The following is a 23,939-nucleotide window of genomic DNA, read 5'->3' on the forward strand; positions in this document are numbered from 1 at the left end:
TTGGGATTGTGTCTAATCCTTTAGCAGAGTGTATCCCCTCCCTTCTTCAGCAGTGCCAGAGCAGTGTCTTGCACACAGCAGGTGATTAATACGTGATTGTTTATTAACCAGTATAATTCACTATAAGAAGATATAAACAACAGCATCTCCAAATACATTACGGTACATGCGTATTTACAAATATAGCTTATCCTATGAAATAGGTGAGTTCTAAAACAATGTATGTACATTAAATTTTGTAAATTTTAAATTCCAGCAAATAAACTAAAAAGTAAAGAAATCAAAATTTATTGGGTAGTGCACAATATTTTTGTGATGGTGAAATTTGCCCCCATGTCCTGGATCTGTTTTTTGTGTATAATTTAGCTGTGGTATATCCAGAATGGTAATCTTTAAGATGGAAAAGAAGCATAAGCAAAGCCTCAGGCTGTGGGACAGTATTCAGCAGCCTAATTCATACCTATATCTTGAGTTCCAGAAGGAAAGAGGGAGACTGAAAGTGTATTTGAGGAAATAATGGACAATTTTCGAAATTTGTTGAAGACTAAACCCACCCGTCCAAGAATCTCAATGAAACCTAAGCAGGATAAGCACAAAAACAAACAAAAAACCTAAGTACAGTAGTATTAAAATCAAATTGTGGAAAACCAGTAATAAAGAGTCTTGAGTATTCTACTTTTAGCTGCTGGTCCTCGGTTTTCTTTCATCTGTAAAATGGGTCTAATATCCATTTTGGTTTTTTCTAATAGTGGAGGCAGGTATGTAGAGTAAACAACATGTATTTAAGACCCCCATGATGTGGTGATTCTTAACGAAGGCTCAAGAACAGCCTGTGTCCCAAACTCAGCTTAAGGAATCTCTGGCAGGTTACTTAAGCTCTCTGTGCCTTGGTTTTCTCATTGGTAAGACAGGATTATAACAATCCTACCTTTAGGGATGTGAGGGTTAAATGAGGTGATGACTATAAGATACAATAATGCCTGAAAATAGCTAGTGTTCAATAAATGTCAGCTTCTATTTAATGAGAAGCAAACAACCACGTTCTAGCACTAAAGTGATGTGTTTCCAGAAGGAATGCTAAGCACAGTGTTTTTCTCAGTGCACCTCAGGTTTAGGAACTGAGGCAGACTTGCACGGCACATAGGACCGGCTAGAACTGTGTTCCTGAGGTTCATCCGCAGGCTGCGCCTACAGCATCCCAAAGCATGGACCCAGCTCCAGGCTCCTTGGGTAGAGAAAGTGCTGTGCTTTGGTAAAGGAAGGAATCAAGCATCTCCTTGGGGAGTGAACTTGCAAGTCCAGGCAGAATCTAGTTTCCCCTAGGATCTCCTGAAAAATTATCTATTTTTGCAACCAGCAAATCTTTAAAAATAGAATAGTCTTTTAATAAAAATTTCTTTTTCCCCCCAAAGAGTAAAAAAGGAATTTAAAAACTATAATATTAATGCTGAAATAAAAAGTAAAACACTATCCCCTGGAACTTTTATAATCACTTTTGTCTGTGCCAGCTTTCATGAGCTTCAGAATTGTAGGTTTGATTTGAGTTGTCAGTCAGTATTCATCCATTGGGGTAAAATGTCCCACGTAAACAAACACACAGATAAAAGAGGGTCACCATTGCTCTTTGCACAAGAAAAAATGACTGCCGATTCACGTAAAGGGAGATCTGTCCATCATTCTGTCACCAAGATCCATCTTGCTTTGTTGGATTTGGCATCTTAATAAAGCCCTTTTTATCTTAAAAAGACTAGGGTCTAGTTCAGCAAGACCTTGCTTAGGGTGTCATTTTGAACTTATACCATTTCATATCATCGTGGGGCAAAGGGGTTTGGATCGACATCTTGCTTCCCGCCGATTTTATTGACAACATTGAGAATGTCATCTCGGAGGAGTGAAAGTTAAGTGCATTATTGACAACATATAAATAAGAGAAGATTAGTGCCTTTCCTGGTGAAATAAAAACGACCTCACTTTCAAAAAAGACTGTTTGAAACTGACTGCTCATGACTGTATACAACTGACACTTGGAGTTATTCCATCTTCCCCTAAAGTATAGGCAAACTGTCTCAGTCAAGGTTCTCTTGGTTGCAGGTAATTGACAGCAACGGAAATTTACTTGAGGGGAAAAAATGCAACTATTGGAAAGTTACTGAGTTCCCTTCCAGAATTCAGGAGAGACTGGGCCTGTCAAGTAACCGCAACCAGAACCAGAAAGGGAACAGGAATCCAGCTGTTCCTCTCTCAGCTCCTTGTTTCTGCTTCTCTGTGTGTCTCTGTTCTTCTGTCTCTACTGAGCAATTTTTTAAAAAATATTTTTATTGAAGTAGAGTTGATTTACAATGTTATGTTAGTTTTAGGTGTACAGCAAAGTGATTCAGTTATATATATCTATATATGTATATATATATATATTTTTTCAGATTCTTTTCCATTATGGTTTATCACAGGATACTGAGTATAGTTCCCTGTGCTATACAGTAGGTCTTTGTTGTTTATCTATTTTACACAGATATCTATTTGTGTATCTGCTAATCCCAAACTCCTAATTTATTCCTCCCCACATTCCCCTTTGGTAATAAGTTTGTTTTCTATGTCTGTGAGTCTGTTTCTGTTTTGTAAATAAGTTCATTTGTATCATATTTTAGATTTCACATATGAGTGATATCATATGATATTTGTCTTTCTCTTTCTGACTTATTTCACTTAGTATGATAATCTCTAGGTCCATCTGTGTTGCTGCAAGTGGGATTATTCCATTCTTTTTTATGACTGAGTAATATTCCATTGTATATATGTATCACATCTTCTTTATCCATTCATCTGTTGATGGACACTTAAGTTGCTTCCATGTCTGGGCTATTGTAAATAGTGCTGCGATGAACATTGGGGTGCATGTGTCGTTTCAAGTTAGTTTTTGTCATTTCCAGATATCTGCCCAGGAATGGGCTTGCTGGATCATATGGTAACTCTATTTTTAGTTTTTTAAGGAATCTCCGTACTGTTCTTTTCTGAGCAATTTTTCACCATCTTCTTGCCCACATGGCAGAAAGTGTGCAACCTACAGCTCCCTCACTTACATTCACTTGGTCACTTCCACAGGCAGAAATGAATGAGTTATCTCTGAATCCCAACTCTGAGTTACTAGGAGTCAAACCTTCTTAGTGAGCTCAGATCAGATGTCCTCTGGTGGTCTAATAAGCATGGTCAGTGTGGGTACATAGTCTGGGGGACAGGATGTGTGACACAACATGGATATCTGAGCTCCATTTCTGTGAGCAATTTGTCAGCTGTAGACTGAAAAAAATGCACAACCTAAAAATTGAGAATTATATTTTATTTGGTGGACAAAACTGAGGACTTAAGCCCGGGATGCAGCCTCTCAGATTGCTCTGAGGGACTGCTCAGGAGAGGTAAGGGAGGAGCTGGGATATATAGGAGTTTTTGCAACAAAGACTAACTAGGTAGTTGGAACTTCAAAAGATTACTGTTAATTAATCAGAAAAATAGACATCTCAAGTTAATGAATTTAGCACTTTTCTATGTATGAAAGATTCAAGAGTCTGGGCTCATTGAAATAATTCCTTTGATTAAGAACCTTAGCTATCTGGTGCCAGTTCTCTCCCATCCTGAGTCCCCTCAGGGTGCACAGTTGGGGGCGGCTGCAGTGGTTGAGCGCATGGCAGTGGGCAGCCTGTTTGTCTCCATCCTGAGTTCCCTCAGGGCTCACTCTTGGGTCAGCTGCAGTGGCTTGATAGCTGCAACATCCTTTGTTTACCAATATGGCAGGCAACATTTCTCATTCACAAGGCAGTTCTCAGAGAGAAGGGAGATATTTAGCAGATATCTGCACAAACATTAAAAGAGTTGCTTTTTTTTACATAATAATAGCTATAAAAGATAATGTCTACTCAGCAAAGAATTCAACTCTTTTATTCCACCAAAATGTAGCTAAGGAGAAGGCCCCACAGTCAACACTGGGCCAGCCTGAGAGAGGCCTTGGTGTGGAGAAAGGTGACTTGAAAGACGCCAGATCTACAATTGTTAGGAAAACACAACTTGCCATCTCTGGGTCTCCTGACACTCCTCTTCAATGGGCAGACAGCAGAGTTTTTATAGAATTCTTTCTGCAGTTAGTGGGAATTTGCGTGCAAACCTAAATATTAGCAAAGATAAAATTTTATCTAGAACTTTGTACTGTTTATTTTTTAAAGCATTAAAATTTATAGCTAAGCTGAAGTTGGTTTAAAGTGTAATAAAACATGGGTTATTCCTTTGAGATAATACTTTGGGAATATACCAAGCAGCTGATAAAGCCTTAAGGCATTTTCCATCTTGATGTGTTGACTTGATGGTGAATTTAAACCTTCACCACGGTATCTTTCAGAATGTTGTTGTATATTTTGGGGAATTATGTATCATCTGCCTCCCTCCGATTTTTATCCTCAACTCATTCAGAATAAACTGGCTCTTCAGTTTCTTTGTAACTTCCCAAATTCCACAGCACCTATGATGGACTCCAGGTCTCTCAAAGTAGCTTTTATAAATCATTTATGTTAAAAGTAATCCATTCATTTTAGAGATATAGACTGAATTATACTGGGATAAAATTGCATGATGTGTGAGATTTGCCTTAAATACTTCAGTAAAGAAAAACAAAAAGGGCACTGATGAAGCTAATGTGGTAAGGTCTAAATAATAGGTAAATAGGGATGTATTGCACTATTCTCTCTGCTTTTGTGGATATTTAAAATTGTGAACAACAGTAAAATATTTTAATAATACAGAACAACATGATCCTGCCCAGCCATTCTTCTGATGTTAGAATTCCTCCATAATACTCCTGGCCATCTGTTGTTGAGCTTCTGTTTGAAAATCACCAGATCAGGGAATTCATTATCTTCTAAGGCAGTCCATTCCATCTGAGGACAATTGTGCCTATTTCACACTGCGTTAACATTTATTTATCTGAATCAACTATTACCCCACACTTTTACCACCAATACTGTCAAAAAAAATCGTCAAATCAACTTTCTCAGAACTCTAGAAATTAGCCAAAGGTTTGTAACAATCCAGGGATAGTTTAAGAAAAACAGCCAAATATCGGTAAAAACAACAAGCATTGTGGCATTTTAACTTGCTCTATTCCCAATCACCCTCCTTGGTTTCCTTGAAAACCAACATTTCCACAATCACGTGGAAAGCAGCAACCTAGCAGCCTCTGGAGGTGACAGAAAGAGGTTGAAGATCCTCCAAAGCCCTACTTCCAGAGAATTGTCATTATTTGTTCTGTCTAGCAGTTCCCTGGAAAACTCCACTTGCATGGCTTGTCTTCATTTGACCTGACTCAGAGCTCTGCCCATGGACGACAGATTTGCCTCCAGTGGTGTTTGTTGAAAATGATAGGTGTCAATTGTTTAATGGTTCAGCTGCCTGAGGTAGTGATAACAGTTGGGGCAAATGGTAAGCTGACTAAAAAAAGTTAAAACAAAAAGCTGGAGGATGAGATATCTATAAAAAGGTTTGGAAAGCTCCCACATGTTCCTGGGGCATCTAGAAGACCACACACATGTGTAGGGCTGTGCACATGCCCAGGGCTGTGTGCATACTTAGGAGAGACCTGAGAAAGCCTTAAGCACACATATGTATGTCTGACCTTGAGACTCATCTCAGGTCGTAGTGAAGGATAAGGCAGAGTGGCAAACTGAGTGGTGAAGGCATACCACAACACACACCCAGAACACCTCAACAATGGCTGGGAGACTTACCGGTTGCAGGTATTTAAGGGAATCTCTGTGCAAACATTAGCTGACCACTGAAGCAACCAAGCAGAGATTTCATTGGCTGCAGAGGACAAAGAACCGAGACTTTAGAGAACTATTCTAGAAAACTCGCTAAACGAACAGCAACAGCAGCAATAACAATGATAACAAACTCTGGGGAAGCAGGAGAATCTAATTTCCAGAATTGCCACACTATATTGTTAAAAACATCCACTTTCAACAACAAATTTTGACACAGACAAACTGTCAACTTAAAGAAAAAATGCACAATATGAGAGTTGTGAGTTTAAGTTTTATTCAGGGACCTTGCTGAGGACTATAGCCTGGAGAGCCTCTCAGTAGCTCTGAGGGAACTGCTCCCCAGAGGTAGGGGAGAAGCCAGTATATATATGATTTTTAGCTCGAGAATACGTGGTGTCAAGCATACATCTTGAATAAAAGATGACTGCTAGTCACAAAGAATAGAAATCTCAAGTTAATGACTTTAGTGCTTTTGTATGCATGTATGTATGTGCTGTGACTGGACTGGTTTCTTCTAATGGTAGCCATGAAAGTCTCTGGACCACTGCTACTCTTACTAGTCTGTTATGGTCTAGGACACGATTCTCTCTTGTTACTTCTTCCCATATCTAGAGTTGTACTATTATAGTCATTTTGATCTTATGTAGAACTATATATTTAGTGAATCATTTCAAGTCACTTAGTCATCATTTTTGTCAGATGGTTAGTTACACATTGAGTAATACAAGAAACAACAATCTCACAAAATAGGCAGAATACAAGTAATATAACTAGTAGCATTAATACGGTCATAAGTAAGAATTTAAGTCAAGAACTTCAGAACCAAACCAGGTCCTTAAAAGACCACTAAGACTAGGAAGATGATCACTTAAGGCAGAAATCTGATTTTTCATGTGGGTCATTAAATGCATTATATTCTCTAGTACGACTTAATTGTTCCCAACATAAGGGGGCCTTTAAACTTAAATGACCAGAGCTTGGTGTTATCTATATAAATCCATCCCATAATTGAGGGAGAACTCCTCCTGATAATTGGGAAGTTTGTTTGTTTTACCAAAACTTAGCTCATTGCTCTGACCAAGCTTGAGTAACTTTTAAAGAAAATTTATCTTTATGGTCAAGGTCAGAGCAAATATTATTGATAGGCCAAATGAGGGGATACCACCTAGTAATATCAATAGTGGCTCAAACAGAACTATAACTCCCTTCCTCTAAAATAAACTTTCTAAGTGTCATCCAATCAGAGGCTTGGAGAAGAGATATCCACCAAGGTAAACCAGAAGTACTGGACGTAGGTAATTGACCACAAATACGGAAATTAGTTTAATTTTTAAAACCTGTATGTGTAGGATCATGCCTATGATAGAAAAACATTGACTTATGTGCAAAAGTCTAAGAAGTCAAGAAAACATAAATAATCATTCAGGTCAGGTCCAGAATCTTGGGATAGCCATTTATTTCTGATGTTGTCATCTTGTCCTGGTGTGGGTGTTGTTTCTTCTCTGAGCATTGTTTTAAAGTGAGTTTGAGGTCAACAGTCCTCCCTATAGATCAGTCTGGTGCAGGGGTCCTTTTTAGGTGTGAAATATAAATCTGAGAGTCAATTCCCTTCAGTTTTGCTGGGCATGAGCTAGTTAAGAGTACCTGATAAGGGCCCTTCCATCTATGTTGGAGAGAGTGCTTTGAATGATGTCTTTTTCAGCATACATGATTATGACCTGGTTGTAGGTCATGGGACATCTGATCTTCATCTAAAGACAGAATACTGTGATAAACTTCAGAAACAAGCTTAGAATGTCCTTTTAATAATTCAGTTAAACTTTTGCAATAATGTAACATAGCAACAAGGAGCCATTGAGGAAGTGAGTCTTACTCAGTAAATAGTAATATCTCAAAGACAATTAACAGCACTAGAACTTAATATCCACAAAACTATATTACTGAAAGATAGTTTTGCTCTAAATATCACCCTCATTTTTACCAAAGATAGCCAAATTAAGACATTCTCAAGGCTAGTCCATATGCTGGGCCATAAAATAAGTCTTACTAAATTTAAAAGGATTGATATCATAGAAAGATTGTTGTCCAACCACAGCAGAATAAAATTAGATATCAAAAATAGAAGGATATTTGGCACATTTGCAAATATGTGGATATTAAACAACACACTCCTGAATAATCAATACGTCAAAGAAATCACAAGGGGAATTACAAAATACGTTGAACTAAAACTAAAACTCAACAAAACTTATAGGATACTGCTAAAATAGTGTTTAGAGAGAAATTTATACCTGTAAACACCTATATGTTTTTAAAAGATATCTAATCAATAACTTAACATTCTACATTAAGAAACAAAAAACATTCTAAACACGAATTAACCAGAAGGAAGGAAATAATAAAGATTAGAGTGGAAATACATGAAACAGAATAGAAAAACAGTAGAGAATATTAACAAAGCAAAAGTTTGTCTTCAAAAATATAAACAAAATTAACAAACCTTTAGTCTTATCAAGCAAAAAAAAATTCACATTACTAAAACTAGGAATGGAAGACGGGACATCCCTACAGACTTCACAGAAATAAAAAGGATTATAAGACAATACTAGTGTGTGTGGAGAGAAAGAGAGAGATTTATTATAAGGAATTGGCTCATTCAGGGAGGCTGACAAGTCCCAAGATCTGTAGTCACAAGCTAGAGACCCAGGAGAGCCAATGATATAGTTCCAGTTCAAGTCTGAAGGCTTGAGAGCCAGGAGAAGCAATGGTATTCTTCTAGTCCAAATTCCAGCAAGTTCAAGATTCAGAAATAGCTGATGTTTCAGTGTGAGGCCAAAGGCAGGAAAGGACCAATGTTCCAGCTCTAGGCAGTCAGGCAGGAGGAGTTCATTCTTCCTCATGGGAGAATCAGTCTTTTTGTTCCATTCAGGTTGTAAATTGGTTGGTAATCCAAAAATTTCCTACAACAACCTACAGAATGGGAGAATATATTTGCAAATCATATATCTGATAAGGGATTAACATCCAAAATATATAAAGAACTCATACAACTCAATAGCAAAAAACCAAACAATCCAGATAAAAAATGGGCAGAGGAAACTAAATAGATATTTTTCCAGAGAAGACATACAAATGGCCAACAGGTCTATAGAAAGGTTTTCAACATTACTAATCATCAGGGAACTGCAAATGAAAACCACAGTGAGTTATCACCTCACACCTGTTAGAATGGCTGTCATCAAAAAGACAAAAGATAAATGTTGACAAGGACGTGGAAAAAAGGAAACCTTTGAACACTGTTGGTGGAAATGTAAATTGATACAGCCACTATGGAAAACAGTGTGGCAGTTCCTCAAAAACTTAAAATAGAACTACCCTATAATTGAGCAATTCCACTTCTAGGTATTTATCCAAAGGAAATGAAAACACTAACTCAAAAAGATATATGCACCCCCATGTTCATTGCAGCATTATTCACAATAACCACAACATGGAAACAACCTAAGAGTCCATCAGTGGATGAATAAAGAAAATCTGATATATGTATATACACATACAATATGAAATATTATTCAGCTATGAGAAATAAGGAAATCCTGCCATTTGTGACATTGGATGGACCTTCAGGGCATTATGCTAAGTGAAATAAGCCACTCAAAGAAAGACAAATACTACATGACATCACTTATATGTGGAATCTAAAAAAAGAAAAAAAAAATTGAACTCATTAGAACAGAGAATAGAAGAGTGATTGCTTGGGATGGAGGAGGTGGGGAAATAGGGGGAAGCTGGTAAAAAGAGTACAATTTACAGTTATAAAGTGAATAAATTCTGAGGATCTAATATGAAACGTGGCTATAGCTGATAACACTATTTTATAAGATTGAAACTTGGTAAGAGAGTAGAATGTAAATGTTCTCATAATAAAAAAAAAAGTGAGGTGATGGGTGTGTTAACCAACTAGATGGTGGAGATCCTTCCTCAATGTATACATATATCAAATCACCACAAGGTACAATTTAAATATCTTACAATTGTATTTGTCAATTATACCTCAGTAAAGCTGAAAATTTTTTTCTACAAAGAAGAGTTCAGTCCCGTATGGCTTCACTCGTGAATTTTATGAAATGTTTAAAAAGAATGAACTTTCAGTTCCTAAAAAAATCTAAACACAGAATTATCATATGACTGAGATTTTCTAATCCTATGTATATACTCATAGGAATTGAAGACAAGGATTCAAACAAATACTTGTATGCCAATATTTATTACAGTGTTGTTTACAGTAGCTAAAAGGTAGAAATAGCCCATGTCTCAATCAACAGATGAATGAATAAACAAAATGTGATATATACATCCAGAGAAACATTATTCAGCCTTTAAAAGGAATCAAGTTCTGATACATGCCACAATATAGATGAATCACGAAAATATTATCCTATATGAAATAAGCCAGACATGTTAAGAAAATAATACAAGGAGGAAATATTTCCCAACTCATTCTATAAGGCCATGGTTACTCTGGCACCCAAACCAAAGAAATCACAAGAATGGAAAAGTACAGATTGATATCCCTTGCAAATATAGACATAAATCTCCTCAGAAAAACACACATGAACTAATTCCAGCAACATTTAAAAAGGATTATACACCAGGACCAAGTGGGATTTATTTCAGGGATGAAAGATTGGTTTAACATACAAAAATCAATCAATGTAATGCACCATATTAATGGAATAAGGAACAAAAACCACATGATCATCTCAGTTGATGCAGAAAAAGACATTTGACAAGATCCAACAAACTCTCATGATAACAACACTCAACAAATTAGGAATAGAAAGGAATTTTTCAAACTGATAAAAGGCATCTAAAAAACCCAGAGCCAGCACTATACTTAATGGTGAAATACTGAAACTTTTTCCTCTAAGATCCAGAACAGGACAGGATGTACAATCTTGCCAGTTCTATTCATCATTTTATTGGAGGTCCTAGCCAGTGAAATCAGGCAAGAAAAAGAAATAAAAGGTATCAAAATTGGAAGGGAAAAAAGTAATGCTATCTCTATTTGCAAATGACATGATCCCATATAGAAAATTCTAAGGAACTCCAAAAAGCTATTAAAACTAATAGTGTGGCAAGATCAATATGCAACAGCTAATTGTTTTTCTGTACACCAGCAATGAACAATTTGAAAATGAAGTTAAGAAAGCAATTTTATTTACGAAAGCATCAAAAAGAGTAAAATAGGAATATTTTTAACAAGTACGAGACTTGTGTACTGAAATCTACAAAACATCATTGAAAGAAATTTAAAAGTTCTCCATAAGTTGAAAGACATCCTGTGTTCATGGATTGGAAGACTTAATAATCTTAAAATGGCAATTGTCCCCCAAATTTATCTACAGATTCAATGCAATCTCTATCAAAATTCCAGTGACTTTTTTGCAGAAATAGAAAAACTCGTCTTAAAATTCATGTGGAATCTGAAGGGACCCCAGAGAGCTGAAACAATCATGAAAAAGAACAAAACTGAATGAATTCTCACTTTCTGATTTCAAAACTTACTACAAAGCTACAGTAATCAAAACAATATGGTACTGGAATGAAGACACACATATAGACCAATGAAATAGAGTAGAGAGCCCAGAAATAAACCCTCACGTATATGATCAAGAGATTTTTTATAAAAGTGTCATGACTATTCAATGGAGAAAGGACAGTCTTTTTAACAAATGATGCTGTGAAAACTGGATATCCACATATAAAAATTTAAAGTGGATCCCAACCTCACACCATACACAAAAACTAATTCAAAATGGATTGTAGAACTAAATGTAAAGTCCAAACTACAAAGCTGTTAGAAAAAAAAGCCATAAATCTTCATGGCTTTGGGTTAAGCAGTGGTTTCTTAGACATGACACTGAAAGTACAAGCAACAGAAGGAAAAAATAAACTGGATTTCATCAAAGTTAAAATTTTTTGTGCCTCAAAAGACTATCAAGGAAGTGAAAACACAGCCCATGGAACTGGAAAAAAATTTTGCACATCATATATTTGATAAGGGATTAGGATCCAGAATATATAAAGAACATCTGTACCTCCATGATAAAAAGACAGTCAATCCAATTGAAAAGTGGGCAAAGGAACTGAATAGACATTGTTCCAAAGAAGGTATACAAATGGCCAAAAAGCACAAGAAAAATGCACAATATTATTAGTTATTAGGGAAATGCAAATCAAAACCATGAGATACTACTTTACATATAAATCAACTTTTAATACCTGATGCTAAGTCAAAAAAGCCAGACACAAGAGGTCACATATAGTATGATTCCATTTATGTGAAATGTCCAAAGTAAGCAATCCATGGAGACAAAAAGTAGGCTAAGGGGTCAGGAGAGGGGCAATTTGGGGGAAATGAGGAGGGACTGTGAATCATTTTCTTTTTGGGGTGATGAAAGCATGCTAGATTAGATGGCAATAATGGTAATACAACTTTGTGAACACACTAAAGACAAATGTAATTATTTACCATTCATTAATTTACAAACCCTATCTCTCTACTGGGTATATCATCCTTCTGCCCAATAAGCAACTTTGCAGTTTAAACACCATACTTCAGTATTTGGAAGTTTGAGAGCTCCTGGTATGAATATGCCCTCCAAGAAAAAAAAATCCATATGAGGTAGAAAAAAAGAATATCCTTCACTTAGAAAGAATATTTATACAAAGATTAAGAAATTTTCCCATCTTGCAAAGTGTGGGAACTATTACTGAACTAATTCTAAAGAGACGTGTTAAGGTTCAGGGCGCCATATGTACTGATGCAGATAGACATCATTCATAGTACTTGAGAATTCTCATTTCCATATACAGCAAGCCGGGGAAATAAACACAGCTTTGATTGATTTTTCCAGGAAAAAAATGTGCAATATGGTGTAAGCACATTTCTTTTTTTCATTTTTTTATTTCATTTTCATTTTTTTTTGTTTGTTTTTTTTTGTTTTTTTTCCGGAAGAGAATGGTTCTGGGAAAACCACAATAAGCTAGAGAGAATTCTGGGAGTTGCTTTTCAACTTCTTATATGGGAGCCCCAGGGCTCATTGGAATGGAGGGGTCCCTGCAGGCCTCCTATCTGTGCTCTTTGAGATCTAAGCCATTTCTTTCAGTCTCTCCAATAATTGCTTTTTTCCACTAAAAGTTTAACAGATAAGTCCACTCCAGTGAATTGCCACGTAGCTCACTGAGATAAAAATTAAAAATTGTGAAAAAAGTAATTAGATCTTGAACTTAATATGCCCCAAACAGAATCATTGATTTCTAACCCTTCCAAACCCATTCTTCCCCTAGTTCTCTTCATCTCAGTAAATGGCATCACAAACCATCTAATTGCTTAAGCTAAAAACCCAGGAGACTTCTTTATTCCTCCCTTTTTTTCACCTCCAACATCCAACCCATTATCAAGTCTTATTGGCTCTAACTCCAAAACATCGCTTTAATTCATCTACTTCTCTCTAAGCCCACTGCTACCATCTGAGTCCAAGCCATTATTTTCTCTGACGAGGACCACTGCCATAGTCTCCTAACTGGTCTTCCCAACTCCACAGTCACCCCACTGCAAGCCACTCTCTCCTGAGCTACTAGATTGGCCTCAGCAAGAAATTCACTTCCCTACACAAACCCATCTCCCGAAAAGTGTCCCATTGCATGTAAAATAAAATCCAAACCACTTACAAAGCCCTGTTCTCCCAGACCCCTGCCTCCCCCTCTGACCTCCTCCTCCACTTGCCCTCACTCGCTAGACAGCAGCCTTCTTTCTTTTCCGCTAACACTCCAAGCTGACCCCCAGTTTAGGTGGTTGCATATCTGAAACATTCTGGTCATTTCAAGTCTCGGCTTAAGAATCACTGCCTCAGAGTATCTTGAGTGATGACTAATCTCATACCTTTCCCATTACATTGTGGTATGTTAATCATAGTACTTATCTTTATTTAAAATTCTTGGTTCTATTTTTATCATCTATGAAATGTAAGCCCCACACAGGTAGTCTGTTTTGTTCCTCACTGTATCCCCAGATCCTAGAAAACTGCCTGGCACCTAGTAGGAACTCAATAAATGACGTGTTTAATGATTACATGTATTTCGGGACTGCATTTCCTGAGCCCTACATGAGTTCCTAAAAGCTAGTCAGTTCTTCCCACAAGCACTTTGTCAATGCCTTATTAAGTGCCAGGCGTGATGCCAGGAGCTAGAGGCATGAAGCCTAAAATCTTACCTTTGCACACCTGTGCACACTGTTGGCCAACTGGGGGCCCTCAGTAGATTTTGATTGATATGGAATGATCTATTTATTATGCCCAGTTAATTTTACTAGAGAAGGTATTGAACATTTTGACAGTTTCTTCTATCACTATGGAGACAGAGACTATTACTATATTTAAAGCACAGATTTGCCAACTTAAGAAGATGTTGGGTCGCTAATAATACCATACTAGTATGTTATTATAGTTGATATAATTATTAATAAAATAGACTAAGCATAGAACATCCCTAAACTGATGGTTACTTAGTGAGCCCACTGTGACAGGAAAGCAGCCAGTGCCCAAGAGAAAGTCCCATTCACTCGGATGCCAGTCTGTAGTAGCACTGGCCTAAAGGCAAAGGCTGAGTCCAGGATGAGCAACGTGCTGCCAGAGACCAAGCATCTCAAAGTACCTGCCAGACTGGGCTGTGTCAGGCAGGTGTCTATACCAGCTTACAGGCCATGATGTGGAATTAAGGCAATTCATGAAGTATTTGCTGAGCACCTGTAGTGCTCCAGACCCTCTGCTGCACATGGGAGATACAGACCCAGACATAGTCTGGTGATGCTGAAGTATGGTTCATTTATTGAAACCCAATGCTCAGCTCTCTTATCTTTCTTTGAAGACTAATTTCAAGCCACTTTAAAATAATTTTACAAATACCAATTCACTTAATCTTTATAACATTTAGGTGGTTATTATTACCATCCCCCTTTTAAAAATTCAGGAAGTTGGGATACAGAGGGATTAAGTGACTAGCCTAAGGTAACACATTTGGTAAGTGGTAAGCTTTGCTCAAATACCACCAGCATCTGCGTCTGACTCAGTGCCCTGACTCTGCTCTAAGGATCCAAACTCTGCACCTCACCCTGGATCTAGCCTTGCTCCTCTTGAAATTGATCTCCTTGACTTGATATCCTTCTAACTTCTTCCTCTGCTTGTTGCTTTTGTTAACGTCTCAACACTCCCTTGCCCGGAGTCTGAACCGACTCTTTCTCTGATTTGTGAAACATCCTCCTCCTCCCAATTCCTGGCTCCAAATTGTACTGATAGCAACTGTCTGTGGGCTATGAAGGCTATCCAAATGGGCTGGTTGTTTTGGATTTATCAATTCAGCAAAAAACTGGGACGTTGTGATTCCCACATAGACATCTTGGAAAATGCATTCATATAGGAAATGAAGACTACACAACCACAGACAAGTATTTTGCATCTCTACAAATAAGTTGCAATATAAATGCAAGACTGTTATCTTTTCCAATAACTTAATGTGCCAAAGGGACACGAACAATGCACAACAGAGGTGAGAGCAGCACTGCAAATAGACAGCACACTTTAAAATGGGGGCCACTCGTGGGGAAATTGTAATTGTCATTTTCAATTTTTTAACACTCTTCTACCCTATTGCCCTCCAGTCTTTTTAATAAGGCATTTCTGTGTATGTGTGTGTATGTGTGTGTGTGTGTTTTCTTTTCACATCTGAAGGAAATGGCTATGTACAATTGTATTTGTAATAAATAGGAAAGTCAGTCGGCAAGTGATTACGAGCTCCACAATGAGTCATAAATATTAAATTTCTCTTGGAGCGTTTGGCACTCTGCAGTGTAGTTTCCCAGATAATGTGCATATAACCCCAGGTCTTATCAGTTTATGAACCAAAGGTTACGACCACAGTGACACTTTATCCTTAGGTCCTCCTGGATTATATAACCTCTTACTTTCTAAGGGGCAGGCGCTAAGAGAACCCCCTTTTCCCTTTATTATGTTTTGCTGAGAGGCCCAAAATAGGGGGGTTATGGGTTCACGTGTAATTTCCCCTGTTGCCTGTACCTCTGCTGTCCTTACATTCCAGCCGAACCCTTGCCATCCCTCTGATCTGTTTTCTAATCACTTGGCCTAGAGTGCTTCCTACATTCTCCTGGGGCTACTTACGAGGAATCACTGACCTAACCTTTTTTCCTGTGCCCTTGCATCCTATACTGTCACTGCTGCTGCCACCTGGAGCTCGGTAACTGCCTGGCTGTTAATCTCCATCACTGAATGTCACCTGCCATGATTCTCTGTGCTGCCCCTACTCTCAGACCACTCATGTAGTGTCCCTGACTGGCTTTTCACCTCTGCTCCCCACATCTCCAGCTGATGGGGGCAAGTTTACTGCCTTACGTCTCGCTGTTTGGAAAGTAAGAGAAGGGGGTCTTTTAGTACAGTCACGCGAGCATCCTAATGTTGAGATCTAGTTGTTTTATTTTGCATCATTCTCTTACCCTAAACACTTAGGGTGCCTCAGGGTGGTTCAAATATAACGTCACTCCAGTCCTTGAACCAGTGCCCTCCTCAGCTCACGCCCTATTGTTGAGTCTGGTGCAGCCTGTAATCTGCCACCCAGTCACCTTCTCCAAGGCATCCAACATAACTGTCTATGTCTGAACTCTAGTCCAAGTTCTTTCCTAAGTCCCAAGGAAGTGTCACAGCATTTAGCCCTGTGTCATTCCCATTTGCCAACTTGTGATTGGGTGAATTGAGAATGCACAGTACAGGAAATGGTTTTGATAGCAGGGACGAGGAAGGCTTTATCTGGAGTGGGGTAGCCAGTGCTGAGAGGCCAGACAAAAGGGGAACTCAGTGCTTACTCCACCAGGCCATTGAGGATATTGGAGAACCAACTAGACTGGAAATCAAACATAAAACTGAAGGGCTAGACCACTGTAAGTTTATATATGGAAAGTGTATGGAGTGGCTCATAAAAAGGAGCTAATTCTTAATCTTCCATAGTGGGGGCTTCGGCTTCAACCAGCTGTCTTCAAACTTTAACTTGTGTAATGTCGTTTGTTTGTTGGCTCTTGATCTATTCGATGCCCTTCCCCTGAAACTATATTTCTCAACCTTCCTTGCCAGCTAGCTCGGGGCTAGATTCAGCCAATAAAATAGGCAGCAGGAGGAAGAAAGGAGCTAGGGCGTCCCTCTTCCCATTTTTCTGTGCTTCTAGAAGGATCTCTGACAGTGGCTGCCTCTTCTCCATGGTTTCTCTCTCCCCAGGCCAGACTAACACCTCCTTCCATGGCCCTAGCTCTCATCTTATGGATTCTAAGTCAATTCAAGACTACAATCATCCTTTTTAAAAAATACATGAGCAAGCTTTATATTATTAATTGAAAAATTTAATCATTGCTTTATTTCCTCTTTGGGTTTTTCAAATTTTCACTCTACTTCCTTGACATAATTTTATATAAATGTAATGTTGAAAGTCTTTCATTAATCATGGGATCAAACAACTGTAAAACAAAATGTATATATAAAAATTTCAAATTGGTTTAACTTCCTGTGACCTTAAGTCTTCATGTGATCAAATTATTTCTGGAATAAGTTGTCATTACAATTATTATTTGTAAATATTTGATCTAAACAACAGTTAAATTTTACAAATTTTAGTAAGTAAAATATAGGAAGTAGAATTTTAGTATAAGTGCCCTCCAGTGAGAGAAATTTTTTTTCTCAATTAGTACATGTATCTATGGATGAAAATGGCTTATTGCCAAAATCAAATAAGGGTCACCATTGATTCTTTATCCATTATTTGCTTCTGTAAATGTAAGCCCTGAGAAACCATGTTCACACATATATGGTATGAATATTATTTTTTCTTTTAAAAATCTGTGTCACTTGATTTTTTAAAACTCCTTCCTGGTTATAAACCAAAATAAACACAATGCTCTATCATCAAAAGTTTTTTTTAAATATAATATATATGATGTACAATTTAATTGGATCCTTCTTTGATTTTGTGGAATGTGAAAAATTGGAAGCCACTTGAATTGCAAAATTTTCTTTATGAGTTAGACATTTGAGTCATTTACATTTTATATTTCAGGAAATATAGTCCTTATCCAAATTTAGAGAATTGTTATTAATTATACTTGTTACTCTTCAATTTAAAGGCATCATGTTTAACTTCAGAAAGGACTGAGAAAGAGCATAATATTGTGAACCTTAGTATACTTTGCAGTTGCATTACTTTCTGATGAAATACTTTTATTTAATCACAAGCTTTAAATATGCTTTCATCAAAACCCTGGAGCTACAGATTTTGCTATTCAGGTTATGAGAATTCTCTGCCATATAACTTAGTTAGGAAGGCTGACCCTTATTTTCTACCTATCAGTCATATAAAATCTATTTTCCATCAGAAAAAGTCTGATTCTATTTTTCAATTGCAATAAGCATATTATTATGTATTTCAGGGAATATTTTTTTAAAATAGATATAGAATAATAGACTACATCTTGCAAAATATATTATTAAAATTATTCAGGATTAAACTGTTATAGAGCTAATGTAATTAATACATCCATTCTCTAATAAGTTTTAAGATAATCAATGTTCTATTACTCATTTTCTACCTCATGAAAATGTAAAATGTTGCTAAAATTGTGTTCTTTATGAAGCAAGAAGTATGATTAAAAAGGCATGAAATTCAGTAAATATATTTTGACCCTTGGCTTTTAGGAGTAATAAGAATCACATTTAAAAAATCAGAAATAACTCTACTTATTCATTAGACATTATAATCAAACTTTACTTATGTACTTAATGAAAAAGCATATCCTGCTAAAAATTAGATAACTGGCTAGCCTCTTTTTTGTTAATAGGAAATGGAACTACTAAATATTACATGAGATAAAATAGTTTACTATATTTGAAATAAACATTTTGAAACATATTTTTGATAAAATAATAATTACCATTAAATAACACATCAGAATTTTAAAGAAATCACACACAAGTTTCATCCATGGGTTTTACCCACCGTGTCTTAAAAATCTAGATAGTGCTGGGAAATATCCTAGTTATATTTAAAAGAATCCATAACACCAATCTATACTGCTTCGGCTGTTGGAAGGTGCTTTTTGTTCTCAGCTAACTATATATGTCTAAGAATAAGTATGCTGAGTAGTTGAAATGAATTTGTATTTAGATATTTTTTAAAGCTGTTTGCAGTGTTCAATATTTTCTACCACTTTGCTTTGCTCTTATGGGACCTTCCCTCAGAGTTACACAATCTCAATAGTCAGGGACTTAAATAAATTTATCACTACTACCATACTCTATCACATATCTGAATTCTGAGTATGCCAACAAGGACAAACATAGCCACTTTCCAAGAACAAGCTTCACCCTTAAGAGTGATGCAGTATGTATAAGACAGGACATCTTACCAGGTAATGGGGACTTGATCCATCCTTAGCAAGCCTCCTCCTTTAGTTGGCACTCTTGAGATTTCTATATCGGGAAAGATTTTTGGATGAATGAGAAGAAATGTCTTTGTTTTGTCAATTGAGAGAAAAGCTATTGTGAACTCAGACTCAATTACAGCTACTGAAATTTTAGGAAAGTGCATATATGGATGTTGAAAGCCTAAAATTTAACATCTAAATCTGTGCCTGCAAAACTCTTGGAAAATCTTTGTGTACCCCAATTTGAGGACTGCTGGTCTAGTCCATTTTCTCCTTGCAGGGTTTAGGTTCAGCTAATGGTCCTCTATGTGGTTTTTGCGGTTTGTGTGAGACGTGACATACTTATCAACTTGCCCGAGGTTTCCTCTATGAAATCTCTATCCTTGAGGACCCCTGGAATGTTTGACTCCAGAAATGACAGTGAACATCTAGGTTTTTGGACTTGGTCTAATCTCTCTTCAAAGACCTGCTCCAGTTGTCTCTGCAGTGGTACAGGAAAGGGTGGGCCTTTTAAACTCCTTTGGTCATAGTCACTTCCTGATTAGTGCATGAGCTGAGAAATTGCCCATTGTGAAGTGCCAGGATAACACTTCCTGTGTAACACAATTAGCAAGCCCTCGAGGGAGGTCATTGCTATGTTTTAACCTCATCTTGCTCACTATTCTGTGGACTTCATTTATACCCTCAGAAAACATTATTTTTTAAAATGTTAGTATAAATGATTTTAATTATTTTGTAACCTTAATCATAATTTATGAACAATCAGAATTTTGTTAATGAATATGAACTATTCTATTTTTTATGTCTTCAACTTTAAAAGGGAACATTTAACATGTTTCCATTCATTCATGCAGCAAATATTTATTCAATACTTGAGTGCCAGGCACTTATACTAAGTGGTGTGGATGCAAAGATGAGAAAACACAGGATTGTATACTGTAGAGATGAAGAATAGATTAGTGGTTGCCAGGGGACAGGGACAAGAGCAAGGGGGTGCGTGCCACTAAAAAGGGGTAACACAAAGGAGTTCCTCTGTGAAAATGGAACAGTTCTGAGTCCAAAGGTAGATAAAAAACAGAGGTCAACACATTTTTTCTTAAAGGGCCACAGCATCAATATTTTAACGAAGTTATGCTTAGAGAAACAATCAATACTAGCAAGAGATTGTTTGTCTTATAGATGGTTTGCTTTGAAAAATCTGAATGACTTTTACAGCTATGACAGAACCTCCAGATCTGAACCTACCACTTTAGGATGGAGCTGGAGGCCCTGGCAACAGAGCAAAAGAATATGTAAGTCTATGAGGAATATGGAGGAGAAAGAAAAGAAGGGAGACCAGAAAGAGAGTGACTCCAAATGCCCAGCAGAAGAGGATTCTGAACAGACTGACACAATAGGAAAAACAATGATTTATACTAGAGTTGGAAAAGTATGACCTGGGGCAAATCTGCCTCACTGCTTGCTTTTGTAAATAAAGTTTTACTGGAACACAGCTCCATTCATTCATTTATGTACTGTCAATGGCTGTACTAGCACCACAACAGCAGAGGTTCCACATCCTTGGATTCAAACAACCTAGGATTGAAAATATTAGGAAAAAAATCCAGAAACCTCTGAGAAGCAAAACTTGAATTGGCTGTGCACCAACAACTATTTATATAGCATTTACATTTATTAGATATTAGGAGTAAGCCAGAGATGATAAAGTATATGGGAGGATGTACTTAGATTATATGCAAATACTAACCTATCTTATATAAGGCACTTGAGCATCCAAGGATTTAGTTATCCGCATGATGTCCTGGAACCAACCCTCCTAGGATACCAAGGGACCACTGTAGTTGTAACTGAGACAATATGGTCCACAAAGCCTAAAATATTTACTATCTGTCCTTTACAAAACAGTTTCCTGACCCCTGTTTTACATCGACTTTAGACCCTGTGCTTTTCCTTCTGTCCTTGTGTTTATATGCCCTCTCAGGTGTCATAAGCATAACATGGGGATTATATTGAGTTCATGCAGGCAACAGAGTTCTCTGCAGTTGTTAACAAAGTTTTATGTAGCTACAATGTGAAATAGGGAATGAAAAAACTAATCAATATGATATAATTGAAAAAAAGTAAGTTTTGGAAGAGAAAATGTAGCCAAAAGCCATGTAAAATATAAAAACACTCAAAATGAAATACATATTTTTGTATACTTATAGAACAGTGGCCAAGATGGTGAGGTTATAGGGCATTATCAGCCTCTGATTTTTACATTTCTGTATTATTTGGATTTTGTGCAAAGGATGTTATTTAATAATCAGAGGGAAAAAAAAGCTCCTGAGAAAATAAACAAGAACATAAAACATTGAAAAAACCACATTCACAGGAGGATAGACAAGATGAAAAGGCAGAGGGCTATGTACCAGATGAAGGAACAAGATAAAACCCCAGAAAAACAACTAAATGAAGTGGAGATAGGCAACCTTCCAGAAAAAGAATTCAGAATAATGATAATGAAGATGATCCAGGACCTCAGAAAAAGAATGGAGGCAAAGATTGAGAAGATGCAAGAAATGTTTAACAAAGACCTAGAAGAATTAAAGAACAAACAAACAGAGATGAACAATATGATAACTGAAATGAAAACTACACTACAAGGAATCAATAGCAGAATAACTGAGGCAAAAGAACGGATAAGTGACCTGGAAGAAAGAATGGTGGAATTCACTGCTGTGGAACAGAATAAAGAAAAGAGAATGAAAAGTGATGAAGACAGCCTAAGAGACCTCTGAGACAACATTAAACGCAACAACGTTCGCATTATAGGGGTCCGAGAAGGAGAAGAGAGAGAGAAAGGACCAGAGAAAATATTTGAAGACATTATAGTCGAAAACTTCCCTAACATGGGAAAGGAAATAGACACCCAAGCCCAGGAAGCGCAGTGAGTCCCATACAGGATAAACCCAAGGAGAAACACACCGAGACACATAGTAAGCAAATTGGCAAAAAGTTAAAGACAAAGAAAAATTATTGAAAGCAGCAAGGGAAAAACGACAAATAACGTACAAGGGAACTCCCATAAGGTTAACAGCTGATTTCTCAGCAGAAACTCTACAAGCCAGAAGGGAGTGGCATGATATACTTAAAGTGATGAAAGGGAAGAACCTACAACCAAGATTACTCTACCTGGAAAGGATCTCATTCAGATTCGATGGAGAAATCAAAAGTTTTACAGACAAGCAAAAGCTAAGAGAATTCAGCACCACCAAACCAGCTCTACAACAAAAGCTAAAGGAACTTCTCTAAGTGGGAAACACAAGAGAAGAAAAGGACCTGCAAAAACAAACCCAAAACAATTAAGAAAATGGTCATAGGAACATACATATCGATAATTACCTTAAACGTGAATGGATTAAATGCTCCAACCAAAAGACACAGACTTGCTGAATGGATACAAAAACAAGACCCATATATATGCTGTCTACAAGAGACCCACTTCAGACCTAGGGACACATACAGACTGAAAGTGAGGGGATGGAAAAAGATACTCCATGCAAATGGAAATCAAAAGAAAGCTGGAGTAGCAATAATCATATCAGATAAAATAGACTTTAAAATAAAGAATGTTACAAGAGACAAGGAAGGGCACTACATAATGATCAAGGGATCAATCCAAGAAGAAGATATAACAATTATATATGCACCTAACATAGGAGCACCTCAATACATAAGGCAACTGCTAACAGCTCTAAAAGAGGAAATCGACGGTAACACAATAATAGTGGGGGACTTTAACGCCTCACTTACACCAATGGACAGATCTTCCAAAATGAAAATAAATAAGGAAACAGAAGCTTTAAATGACACAATAGACCAGATAGATTTCATTGATATTTATAAGACATTCCATCCAAAAACAGCAGATTACACTTTCTTCTCAAGTGTGCATGGAACATTCTCCAGGATAGATCACATCTTGGGTCACAAATCAAGCCTCAGTAAATTTAAGAAAATTGAAATCATATCAAGCATCTTTTCTGACCACAACACTATGAGATTAGAAATGAATTACAAGGAAAAAAACGTAAAAAACACAAACACATGGAGGCTAACCAATGCATTACTAAATAACCAAGAGATCACTGAAGAAATCAAAGAGGACATCAAAAAATACCTAGAGACAAATGACAATGAAAACACGATGATCCAAAAACCTATGGGATGCAGCAAAAGCAGTTCTAAGAGGGAAGTTTATAGCTATACAAGCCTACCTCAAGAAACAAGAAAAATCTCAAGTAAACAATCTAACCTTACACCTAAAGGAACTACAGAAAGAAGAACAAACAAAACCCAAAGTTAGTAGAAGGAAAGAAATCATAAAGATCAGAGCAGAAATAAATGAAATAGAAACAAAGAAAACAATAGCAAAGATCAATAAAACTAAAAGCTGGTTCTTTGAGAAGATAAACAAAATTGATAAACCATTAGCCAGACTCATCAAGAAAGAGGGAGAAGACTCAAATCAATAAACTTCGAAATGAAAAAGTAGAAGTTACAACAGACACTGCAGAAATACAAAGCATCCTAAGAGACTACTACAAGCAACTTTATGC

The 23,939-nt window shown here is 36.9% G+C and overlaps 1 long non-coding RNA gene across 1 annotated transcript; it reads right to left on the minus strand.

Annotated features, from left to right (window-relative positions):
• Nucleotides 1-2,505: 2,505 nt before the first annotated feature.
• LOC309633127 lies at nt 2,506-20,881 on the minus strand. The gene is made up of 2 exons (XR_014247324.1): nt 19,681-20,881; nt 2,506-19,384 (listed from the first exon to the last, which is right to left on the minus strand). It is a non-coding gene; the product is annotated as an uncharacterized lncRNA (long non-coding RNA).
• Nucleotides 20,882-23,939: the final 3,058 nt, after the last annotated feature.

The sequence above is a fragment of the Balaenoptera borealis genome, assembly GCF_965194805.1.
Source record: "Balaenoptera borealis genome assembly, chromosome: 8".
In the NCBI taxonomy this organism is placed as follows: Eukaryota; Metazoa; Chordata; class Mammalia; order Artiodactyla; family Balaenopteridae; genus Balaenoptera; species Balaenoptera borealis.